The following is a 13,168-nucleotide window of genomic DNA, read 5'->3' as shown; positions in this document are numbered from 1 at the left end:
ATTTCAGAGGACTGTATATTTTGAGAAGAAAAGTGTCAGAATATACTTCTGTGCCCGTAGTCTATCTGAACCTAACATTTGGACTCCCTTCACCAATGAAACTATAGGCAACTTAACTGGCTCTAATTATTGTATTTTGGATATTACTGCTGCTTTCTTGTAAGCTACTTAAAAAAAAAAAAAAAAGTTCCAGAGAATTGTTTGCTAATTTATCTTCATAACTGTGATGGCTCAAAACAAGTTACAACAAGCAAGAACACACAGACGCACTCACACACACACACACACACACACACACACACACACACACACACACACACACACACACAACAGAACGACTAATTTAGTTTACATACAAACACATACCCACACACACTTTCTCTCGCATATAGAAACAAACGGCTTAACTTACACATAGACTCACACTTCCACTTACCTTGTTTTGAATCTGAATGGCCAAACGGGCACACATGATGACCTTAACCCCTCTCTTCACTGACGCATGAGCATGATGGGCAGCAGAATATATATATATATTTCTTTAACTTGTTGAAGCCAACCTGATGCTATAAAAGTGGGAGGGTGCTTCCCCCTTCCCTTTGCCCTATGGTTTTGTTATTTTGTGATCTTCTCTGCACCCTTTACTCAGAGACAGGGCGCCGAGAAGATCGCAAAATACCAATAGTACATTTGTTAAAATAAATAAATAAATTCATAAAATTCTGCCCTTTACAAGACCGATTGTACGGTGCCTAGGCGGTCGCCTAGTTTGCCTATGCCTAAGGCCGGCCATGTTCAAGGCAAGTGTGTTTTTTTTACTGTTGTACTACTTGAAGGCTTTAGCCTAGACAGCAAAGTATGTTATGTTTTGAGAATTACTGTATCATATGTTTTCTTTGAGAGTTGAATTAATCTGTTATTATGTATTTCAAACACCTAAATGCTATAAGAAATGGCATAAACCACTGAAATAATACACAAATAAGCATTTGTATGTATGCAAACTGTGTGTGGTGTCATGTTATTTGCATTGTGTGTGGATATATGTTTCATGCAATAATTCTCATTGTAGGAAAAAATCAGACACTGGCCATTTGAAAAGGTGGAAACTGTAGGAATAATGGCTGTTTGATATGCTGTGCACCCTCTATATAAACTCTCTTTGCATATATATATATATATATATATATATATATATATAAATGTATGTATACATATGTATGTGTGTGTGTGTGTGTGTGTGTGTGTGGTATATATATATATATATATATATATATATATATATATATATATATATATATATGTGTGTGTGTGTGTGTGTGTGTGTGTGTGTGTGTGTGTGTGTGTGTGTGTGTGTGTGCATGCGTGTGTGTGTGTTTGTATGTACCATTAGAATGTTTAGTGCTTCCACACTGTACATTCCCTATGGTAGATTGACTGTTCTACATAATAAGTTAGAGAAATCATCCCACCATCTTACAGCTGAAATAGCTTACTGGTAACTTGTTGTGGCTATGTTGTGCAGGGTCCTGGATTCAAGTCTTGCAAGTGCTGATTATTTTGTTGCAAGGCAGAACATTTCAGCTGTGGGGGAAGGGATAATGGCAATAATTACCAGAAATCCCTATTTTGGGTCCCTTCCCACCCATTTACAGTGCTTTTGGTCAGATGTTTTGCAGTGAGAGGTTCAGAGTGTGGATCCGATGTCCGAATGCACGATATATATATATATATATATATATATATATATATATATATATATATATATATATATATATATATATATATATATATATATATATATATATATATATATATATATATATATATATATATATATATATATATATATATATATATATATATATATATATATACCCCTGTATGTCTACATATATACATACATATATAGTTACATATATAAATACATTTTCACTACTGTTGAATAACTGTGCTGCATATGTTTGAGAAAACATCATATATGCCTACAGCTCAGATGGCTTAGTGGTAACTTGCTGTGGCTATGGTGTGCACTGTCCTGGGTTCAAGACTTGCAAGGGCTGATTCTTTTGTTGCTGGGCAGAAGAAGGGCTGTTAGGTACAGAGTGATTAAGGCACTTTTAAGCAGTTGTAAGCAGGTTTGCGCGGGTTTGCATGGCAGTAAGCAATGCTAACTTCAGGTCAAATATGCTTACAGACAGTTAACCTGAAAAGTGCTTAATCTCTGTAGACATTGCTTAGCACCACACAAACAGGCTTAATCCCACTTACTACTGCTTAAAAGTATTTACTTCTGCTTACCCCCATGCTAATATCTTTAAAAGAAAAGAAAAAAAGGGTGATAGGAAAGTGGTGAAAAAGGGGGCACAAAAAGGTCAAGACAATAGGGAAAGTAGCTAGGGATGTGCAGGATGAGTTTAGGGAAGGTCCATAGCTGTCCATTTCTTTTACAGAAAGAGCTGTGCATATATACTGAATTTGGAGGTATATTTGGACACTCAAACCCCTGAGAGAGGGGTGAGGACAATAATAATGTATTGTGAAGCCAATTAGACAAGATTATGTGTCCAGTGGATACATGTGTGAAATGGACATTTATGTATGGGGCAAAATTTTTTTGGGGGGACAGATTGCCTTTTTTTTTTAAGGTGAAAGTGGGATGTTGGTGAAGGATAGTTGGTATATTTGGGGAGGTACGATGGGTAGAAAGACAGACAAGACAACATACAGGGGAGGTATATAACACGTGTCGGGGGTAAACACCTTAGATGGGGAGGGGTGTTTGGAAATCAGAAGCCCATGAACACCCAAATGGAAACAGTTGGACTGAGGTCCCCACACATGGGCAGTCACCACTGTACCTTCACGGCCCCAAAAGTGGCTGTGCTGGGGGCTGAGCAGGAGGGGCAGGCTGACCCTCTAATTGCACTTTGCAGCCCTTAAGCTGGCGTAGAAGATCTCCGAACTCCCTTTGGTGCTCACTATGCACCAATCACCAGACCTGACTTTGGGTGACAGTATCCTGTCCCCGCTCGATCCTGGGGGTGATGGGCCCCATCCCCTGAGGTGGTTCCACCCAAAGTTGGTGCAGGACCAGTGGCAAGGAGGTCCCCGGGTGGGTCCCACATGTGCTGGGGCCCTGTGCCACGGCCAGATGAGGTGGGAGAGGTGGGTCGGCTGAGACCGGCCTTCCCAAACATGTTATGGCTTTGCAGTTTTAGAACATATGTGGGTTAGTAACAGTCAACACAATCCAGGATTAGTTATAACAACATGCATAGATATTCCCATTAACCCAAAACAGCAGATTTGGAAAAGTTGCATAGCAAACAGAACACATGTATATATGAAACCACAGTGGCCATTACAACAGCATTCAGGTTACATTGATAGCAACAGGCCACCAATGACAGTATTTCAATATGGAACATTAATAGAAACACATTTCAATATTTGTTGAACAATAGAACATATGTCCCAACAGTAGTTTTGGTGTAAACATACCCACCGATTTGTGTGTTTAGATTATTGTTGCAGATATGGTGGGGTAGGAGATGTCAATTAACAACTTATATATCCTTGCAGTACTCACAACTTTAACGATCATTGCTCTAATCATTACTCTACAGGTATTATTACAATACCCTATGGCCTTGGTTTGGGTAGTGGTATGTTTGTACTCAGTGTATACTTCAACTGCCTTATAGCTAAATTCTACTTCTCTTCCCTGGTAGACCTGTGGAGGGAATGTTTGTTAACACTACCTCACTGTTTCTACACATATTCCCAGATTCCTAGTTGTAATTACGCACATACTTCTCAATCTCTTAATGCACAACATCTGAACAAAGCTTGACAACATGGGGGTACAAATAGGGACATATTTTGAATATTGCTCTTATAAAATTTTAGACAGTTGCTAGAGTAAAATGATTTGTTTTAATATACATTTTCTGAAGGATTTGAAGTATGACACTCAAATGTATGTCATTTGGTGACTACAATCCTGAGATCATCCCACTGATTTGCCAGGAAAAAAGAGGAACAGGCCAAAAATATGAGCCAAACATCTGGACATTCTGGGAAAATCTGTACAGCTGAGACATATGGTTATGCATACAGCTTACTACCACTCCCGGATTCAAACTATGGCTGTGTCTGCTAAAAATACAACAATCTCTGTTTCATCAGAGTGAGTTATTTAGACACCATTGTCTGTTTTTTCAGTGTTTCCTTTCTAAGTCTCTCTTGGTTGTACAATCTGACCTTGTAATTACAACAGTCTTATAAAGATATTCCTAGACATATTTTTATGTAGCACAGTGTGAGAAACAGTGGTTGACACAACAGTACTATTCTGATATCAGATGTTGGTGAATGCTACATGTCAGGCCATACAATACCAGAGTAAACACTACCAGTCCAAGACTTAACTTTACTGCCAGCCAGTTACAGTTTTCTTATCTGAAAGACCTGTGGGGGAAATGTTTGTTAACACTACCTGACTGTTTCTACACATATTCCCAGATTCCTAGTTAATATTATGCACATACCTCTCAATCTCTTAATGCAGACACTATAGACAAAGCTTGACAACATGGGGGTACAAATAGGGGCATATTTTAAATATTGCTCTTATAAACTTGAATAGTTACTAGAGTAACAGGATTTGTTTTGATATATATTTTCTGAATGATTTGAGATCTGAAAAACATCAAATGTATGTCATTATTTACTAACTACAATTCTGAGATCTTCCCAGTGATTTGCCAGGGAGACAGAGGAACAGGCCAAAAATATTAGCCAATTATCTGGACATTCTGCAAAAATCTGTACAATTGAGAGGTATGAATTTAGGCATACAGCTTACTATCACTCCCAGGATTCAAACCATGGCTGTGTGTGCTAAAGATACAACAATCTGGGTTTTATCAGAGTGAGCTATTTAGAAACTGTTATCTCTGTTCCTTCAGTGTTTTCTGTCTAAGTCTCTCTTGGTTGTACAATCAGACCTTGTACTTACAACAGTCTTATACAGACATTCCTAGACATATTTTTTATGTACCACAGTGTGGGTAACAGTGGTTATCACAACATTACTATTCTGAGACTGCAACACTAAATGCCATACAATACCACAGTAAACACAACCAGTCCAGGATTTAGAACTTTTTTGCCAGGCAGTTACGGTTTTATTCAAATATCACCTATATGGGACTATTACTGTCATATTGTCTGGTTTATTCAGTACAACCATACAGAGTTTTTATACTGCCAGGTGATTTTTTACTATATTTATTTGGTATGACTACTACAAGCAGGATTGTTACTCACCAGCCTCGCAATGCAGCCTTTGCAACTTACTGGCATGGACTTCCTGATTCACAGCCTGCTCAGCTGCAGCTGTAAAGGGAATAGAGAAATATTTAGCTGTACCTACACAGGCTGGACTTTGGTAAACAGTTATTCATATGAATACTTACACACTGCTGGGACATCACTCCTCTGCCTTGCTTCCTGGACACATTCATCCAAGACCTCCCTCTTCCTTCGCTTCAAGTCAGCATAGAGGTGCCAGATCTGCTCACCATTCCGAGAGATACCAGTGGCACTGGTGAGATCACGGGCAAGATGGTCCCAGGCTTCCACTTTATATTGGGAGCCCTGGTACTGGCCCTGCAGCATTCTCTCACCATGGTTATTTATCAGGAGTCCTACCATGACCTTGGACTCCTGTATGCCCCAACGCTGTGCCCAGAAGCGCATGCCCTTGCCAACACCTGCCATACTGCCTACAGTGCGAACCTGCAACCAGTTATGGGCTGCATTCCCTCCTGTGGGTTTAAATACAGTCGATTTACCACCCTTTGCTGTGATTGGATGGTTTGAATATAGGTTCATAGGTAGGTATTAGGCTATCTGCCCGAGGGCATTTATAAGCCTAGCCAGAGTGTGTCGGCTTTTGCCGCCCCATTGATTAATTAACTGAGCATCTGTCAAGCAGAGCCAATGAAGTGATCCCAGAGATGTATTTTCTGTTACCCATCCACTAGTCAAGGTTTCTTTTGAAGAGTGTTAGTGAGGGGCTCTGCTTAATATAGTTAAGAATTTTGTTCCAAAGCATGGAGAGTCTCTGTGACAGGAATCTATCCCTCCAGCGTGTTCTATTTATTGTTGTTGCGAGGTTTTGCTCACTAGTGCGTGGCTCACAGTGACTTGGATTTCTTTATGTGTAGCATGTCCATCAATCCTGAGTTGGATATGGCTTTGTAAGTCAGGCAGAGATTACCTCTGAGTAAGCGATATGCCACTGAGTACATCCAGAGCATTTTCAGTCGGGCTGTATAGGACATATGTTTCAGGCCAGTAATCCTCTTGGTGAGGTACTTTTGTGGTGTTTCCAGCTCTTGGCTGTGTCTTGTGAGGTACATCCCAAATGGGACATTGTACTCTATGATGGGTCTAATGAGTGACGAGTAGAGGGGCACTATAACCTCTTTATTTCTAGATGCGAACCTTTTAGTAATTAGAAGGGCCACATAGAAGGATTTCCTAACTACTTTGGCAATATGATTGTCAAAGGAGAGATTAGTATCTACCTGGGACCCCAGATCTCTTATTACCTTTTCTGTATTAAGGGGGCTGCCACCTATGTGGTAATTCATGGGTGTTTTGTTTTTTCCAAATGGGATGCCTATGAATTTTTTGGCATTTAACTTGAAGCCATGACTTTGACACCAGGTGTCCATCTCAGTAAGGCCTTTTTGGAGGATGTCCATGTCAGCCAGAGAGTCAATTACAGCTCCCAGTTTGCAGTCATCGGCGAACTTGGTTAGCCATAGTCCTCCTGTGTTTGCCTGTACTTTTGAGAAGTATATGCCGAACAGTAAGGGTCCCAGGACCGAGCCTTGTGGGACACCACTTGTGACTGGTTTAGAGTCAGACCTGGAGCCTGCTATTCTTACCGTGTGAGTTCTGTCTGTAAGCCAGTTGGTAACCCATCTTGTGACGTAGGGGTTTATGTTCAGGCTGGTGAGTTTTTCTATAATACCCGAGTGAGGAATGGTGTCGAACACCTTGGCAAGGTCAAGATAGGCAGTGTGAACCACCTTTCCCTCATCTATGGCCTTGGTGACTGTCTCAAAGAAGTCAACCAGGTTTAGTAGGCATGATCTGCCCTTAACAAAGATGAACTGGGTTGGGTCAAGTATTTGGAGGTTACCAATGTCTTTGTTAATGAGTTCCAAGATGATACACTCCATATCCTTGCAGACCAGGCTAGTTAGGCTTATGGGGCAATAGTTACCAAGGTCAGTTGTGGCCCTTCCTTTGTGGAGCAGAATAACCATTGCTGTGTGCCATTCTATGGCACATAGCCTGTGGAGAGGCTGAGGTTGAACAGCATGTTTAGGTGGGGGGATAGTTCATTCTGTAGTTCATGCAAGACACATCCTGGGACACCATCTGGCCCCACTGACACTGTGATTTTGGCTTTTGAAAGGGCTGTTTTCACCTGTGCGTCTGTGATTTCCGGGACACTACACTTTTCCAGTATTGTTATGGGCCCTTTTGGAGGTGAGAGGGGGGTAAAGTTTGCATTGAATCTATCTGTCAGGATGTTGGCAATATCAGTAGGTTCAGTATATTTTGTGCTATTTTGCACTAGGTCAGAGCATATCTGTGAGTTGCCACTTAGATTCTTGACATAGCTGAAGAAGGCTTTGTGGTTATCTTTCAAATCCTTGGCTATTTTTCTTTCAAAGTTAGCCTTGGATGATTTTATGAGGGACCTTAGTTTCTTACTGATACTGATCAGGGATGTCTTTCCTTCTTAGGATTTGCTTTTTTTCTGAACTAGTTTCCTCCTTTTATTGTATAACCTGTTTATGGCAGGGGTCCACCAGACTGGTTTCCTTCTCTTAGGGGAGTGAGTCTTGGTTTTGCTAGAGATGGCACAATCCATGCATCCTTGTAGGTGCTCATAGAGTGCATTTGCAAAGGATTCTGCATCTTGGGCAGCATTATCCTTTAGCGTGGGGGCTGTGAAACTTACCACCTCTGTCTTAAGTAAGGTGAAGTTTGCTTTTAGAAAAGTTTTTCACTGTGGTTTCCTTGGTTGAAGGTGGTGGTGGGGTGTGGACATCCAAAGTGATTAGTTTATGGTCTGATCTAACCAGTGACAGGTTGATCTCTGGTGCAGAACACCTGCCATCCATGTTGGTGATGACCAGGTCCAATATGTTTTCACCTCTGGTATGAGAGTTTACCAGCTGATCCAGGGCATTTGAGTTGATAAATTCCAGGAAGCGTTGAGCCTGGGAGTTTGTACTCAAGTAGTTTTCCCAGTTAATGGTAGGGTAATTGAAATCTCCAAGTATCAGGGTGTTTAGTAGGACCTTCATGTTTTCCAGTGTCTCCAGAAAGGCAGAGTGGTGGTCCTGGGTCATGGAGGATGATCTGTAGCAGGCCATAATTTGCATTGTAGGTTTGCCCGATGTTAGTTGCACATGGATGATCTCAGAAGTATCATGCTGCACCACTAACCTGGAGGTGTAGGCATCCTTGATGAATATGGATACAACCCCTCCTTTTGTGTTTTGGTCCATGTTCTGTGACCGAAATGTGTGGTATGAATTGTAGCCTGGTAGTGCTGGAGTGCTCTCTGGAGCCTTGAACCAGGTTTCAGTTACTGCACAGATGTCGACGTTCTCTATACTGAGGAGTGCGGAGTGCTTCAAGCATGTGCATTTTGAGATTTAAACTCCTGGCATTGAGTAGCATAACCCTCATTTTTTTATTTGTGCTGTTTATGGAGGTGGGTTTGACTTTTGAGCCTTGCCTAAAAAAGGCACTATCGAGGCAGCAAGAGCCTTGGCCAGTATTCGAAAGCCTAGGGGTGACAGGTTCAAGCCATCTATTGCGAAACAACGTGACTTGTCGAGCATGTCGTCCCAGGCTGACAGACACTGGATCACCTATGAATGACACCAGAAGCTTAGCCAATTGTTGAAACTGATCATTTTTTCTTTATACTGAGGTATTATTCTTGGTGAGGGCAGTATGCTACTCAGAGTCAGGGTCATACCCGCCTGGGCTACATGATCAGAGAGCTGTTTCATGTCTCTTTTCATGTAGTCCAGGGAGATACGTCTCAGGTCATTCACACCAACATGAACAATGACAGTCATATTTGTACTTGTTCTGGAGTGACCTGAGTTCTTGTGTTATGTGGAGGATTCTGGCTCCCGGCAGGCAGCTAACAGTAACCTTCTCCTTGTCCACCCTAGTGAGTGGGACGTCAGTGTGCCTGACTATAGAGTCACCTATTATTATTGTGTTAGGTATGTTATTTCACCTTAAGGGCTGTGATTGTGTGACACATTGATTTTGTGTTTTATATGTTGTCTGGTGTGTGACAGGAGGTGCAGGTTTTATGGTGTCTGCTTTGGAGCTCTCTGATATTTTTGCAGGTTTTTATTTAGAGCTTCCAAGTATGATTTAGTGTATTTGTGTGTATTTTTTGCCAGTGCTAGTTTATGGTCTATGTGAGGCTGGAGGTGTGGTGCAAGTGTTAACCTTCTCCTCATGACTGTCTGTTCCAGTCTTGGGTGGAGAGACCTTAGCCTCCAGTTTGGCTGTATAATTGCATCTCTCGCATATGTTAGTGTTTTGTGGTAGGAGGAGAGGGTTGTCTGTGTACATGAGGCAGTTGTAACATTGCCTCAGGATACCCAGGTTCACCACCTGGACTGTAGAGTACACCTGAAGTTGCCCTTTCATCATGCCTGAATAGTAGGGTGAGCTGCTTAGTCGCTTTGTTGGTGAGGGGTGGATAAAGAGCCTTGCCCTGCTTGGCAATCAAATGTCAAGGTATATTAGTGCTTGCTATTAGGTCTGATCAAGTGCTGGACTGTAGGATGCTTTTTGAGTGCTTAGGGTGAGAGTTAGACTAGTTTCAAGGGAAAAACTGAAGAGGAGACTTAGTGGAGCTGGGAATAATTTAACCTTAGCTAACCGGTGCTGCCCAGCACGCAAAACCATGCAAACGTGGTTTTTAAATTAACTTCTGGGCTGGAACCACTCCTCCGGGGACAGATGGCTGCTCAAAGTTCCCTTCTCTCACAGGTGAACAGAGAAACTTCCCTCTATCCAAGTAAGATATGGGCAACTCAGAAACTTGTAACACAGCCCTGAATTTAGCACTAGCCTGAAAACTGAACTATACTAGCTTAGAAAGGCGAGAAACAAGAAATGTTTTGTTTGTTTTTGTTCTTTTTGAAAAGATAAGGCAAAAACAGTAAAAAGTACACTTAAAACAGCTTTAAATGACTACAAGTGATCAGAAAAGGCTATTGCACTTAAACGTGCAGGCAGTCAAATAAGAACAATATGTGAAAAAAACAAGCTTTTAAATCACAATAAATGATGGAAAATCAGCTTTTAGGTGGAAAACAGTTAAGTACAGCAAGAAAATACAGAAAATTGATAATTGATACCTAATCACTCCAAAGTCTCTCTTTTAAGCTAGAAGGCTTGTATCAGTTTAATGCTTTCTAGTGTTTTCCAGTAGGTTAGTTACAGGAAAGATGGGAAACAAGCGCAGATGTGGTCTTTTAAACCAGAACATAAAAAGAGATGGACAGCTTCCCAAATGATCGATAAACTACAATTCCTGGGACAAGAACCACTCCTCTTGTGGTAGACAGGCTACCTAATACTTACCACTCCCACTGATAAGCTAGTTTCCTCTCCATCACAAAGGCTTTGGGGGCTCAGAAGCGTACAAACAGTCCTGGATACAGCAAATCTCTACCTGGACTAGACTAATTATGGGAAAGGTGGGGATCAAGCGCAAACATGGGCTTTAAAACCAGAAAGTTGAGAGAGATGGAAAAACTGCCCAAATGGCCAATCAACTTCAATTTCTGGGCCAGAACCACTCCTCTTGTGGTAGATTGGCTACCTAGTGCTTACCACTCCCACTGATAAGCTAGAAGGCTTCCCTCCAACACAGAAAGGCTTGCGGGGCTCAGAAGCTTACTAACAGTTCTGGATACAGCAACTCTGTATCTGGACTAGACTAGTTACAGGAAAGGCAGGAAACAAGTGCAAGTGCGGCTTTTAAACCAGAAAGTTGAAAGAGATGGGAAAAAACTGCCCAAATGGCCAATAGCTACAATTTCTGGGCCAGGAACCACTCCTCTTGTGGTAGACAGGCTACCTAATGCTTACCACTCCCTACTGATAAGCTAGAAGGCTTTCCTCCAACACAGAAAGGCTTGGGGTGCTCAGAAGCTTACAAAGATTCCTGGATACAGCAAATCTGTACTGGACTAGACTATTTACAGGAAAGGCGGGGAACAAGTGCAAATGCAGGCTTTTAAGCCAGCAAGTTGAAAGAGATGATAAACTGCCTAAACGGCCAATAAACTACAATTTATGAGCCAAAACCCACTCTTTCCATGGAAGATAGGCTATCTAGTGCTTACCACTCCCACTGATGAGCTAGAAGACTTCCCTCCAACACAGAAAGTCTTGGGAGGCTCAGACGCTTACCAACAGTCCTGGATACAGCAAGTCTGTATCTGGACTAGACTAGTTACAGGAAAGGTGGGAAACAAGTGTAAATGTAGTTTTTAAACCTGAAAGTTGAAAGAGATGGGAAAAAACAGCTCAAACTGCCAATAAGGTACAAGTTATGGGCCAGGAGCCACTCCTCTTGTGGTAGATAGGCTACCTAGTGCTTACCACTCCCACTGATAAGCTAGAAGGCTGCCCTCCAACACAGAAAGACTTGGGGGGCACTGAAGTTTACAAAGAGTCCTGGATACATCAAATCTGTACCTGGGTGAGACTAGTAACAGAAAAGGCAAGAAACAAGCACAAACACAGGCTTTTAAATCAGAAGGTTGAATGAGATGGAAAAGCTTCCCAAACGGCCAAAAAACTATAATTTCTGGTAAAGGGACCACTCCCCCTGTAGTAGATAGGCTACTTAGTGCTTACCCCTCCCATTGAGACGCTAGAAGGCTTCCCTCCAACACAGAAAGGCTTGCGGGGCTCAGAAGCTTACTAACAGTCTTGGATACAGCAACTCTGTATCTGGACTAGGCTAGATACAGGAAAGGCAGGAAACAAGCACAAGTGTGGCTTTTAAACCAGAAAGTTGAGAGAGATGGAAAAACTGCCCAAATGGCCAACAAACTGCAATTTCTGGGCCAGAATCACTCCTCTTGTGGTAGACAGACTACCTAATGCTTACCATGCCCCGCTGATAAGCTAGAAGGCTTTCCTCCAACACAGAAAGTTTTGGGGTGCTCAGACACTTACCAACAGTCCTGGATACAGCAAGTCTGTACCTGGACTAGACAATTACAGGAAAGGTGGGAAACAAGTGTAAATGTAGTTTTTAAACATGAAAGTTGAAAGAGATGGGAAAAAAACTGCTTAAACGGCCAATAAGGTACAAGTTCTGGGCCAGGAGCCACTCTTCTTGTGGTAGATAGGCTACCTAGTGTTTACCACTCCCACTGATAAGCTAGAAGGCTTCCCTCCATCACAGAAAGGCTTGGGGGGGGGGGCTCAGAAGCTTACAAAGAGTCCTGGATACAGCAAATCTGTACCTGGACTAGACTAGTAACAGAAAAGGCAGGAAACAAGCACAAACACAGGCTTTTAAATCAGAAGGTTGAATGAGATAGAAAAGCTTCCCAAACAGCCAAAAAACTATAATTTCTGAGCCAGGGACCACTCCTCCTGTGGTTGATAGGCTACCTAGCACTTACCACTTCTACTGATAAGCTGAAGACTTCCCTCCAACACAGAAAGGCTTGGGGGGCTCAGGAGCTTCCAAACTGTCCTGGATATAGCATGTCTGTATCTGGACTAGACTAGTTACAGGAAAGTCAGGAAACAAGCTTAGATTAAAAGCAGCTAAAACAGCAGTAAATACAATTCAAATGTGGTACAGGCTAGCACACATGTGTAGCAATATTATGGCAAATACAGTTTAATTAAATGCAATTAAATTAACAAATGACTAAAAACCAAGTACAGAAGACATTCAATTAGAAGGCTACTAACAAGCAATAATAAGTACAGAGTAAGAGCGACTGAACAGATAACAGCACACAGAACAGCAACTAAGACAGTTATAGTAAGAGCAGCT

This window comes from Protopterus annectens, chromosome 4.part1 (assembly GCF_019279795.1).
Source record: "Protopterus annectens isolate FY-2018-M chromosome 4.part1, PAN1.0, whole genome shotgun sequence".
In the NCBI taxonomy this organism is placed as follows: Eukaryota; Metazoa; Chordata; order Ceratodontiformes; family Protopteridae; genus Protopterus; species Protopterus annectens.
Note: the sequence above shows the minus strand (reverse complement) of the source record.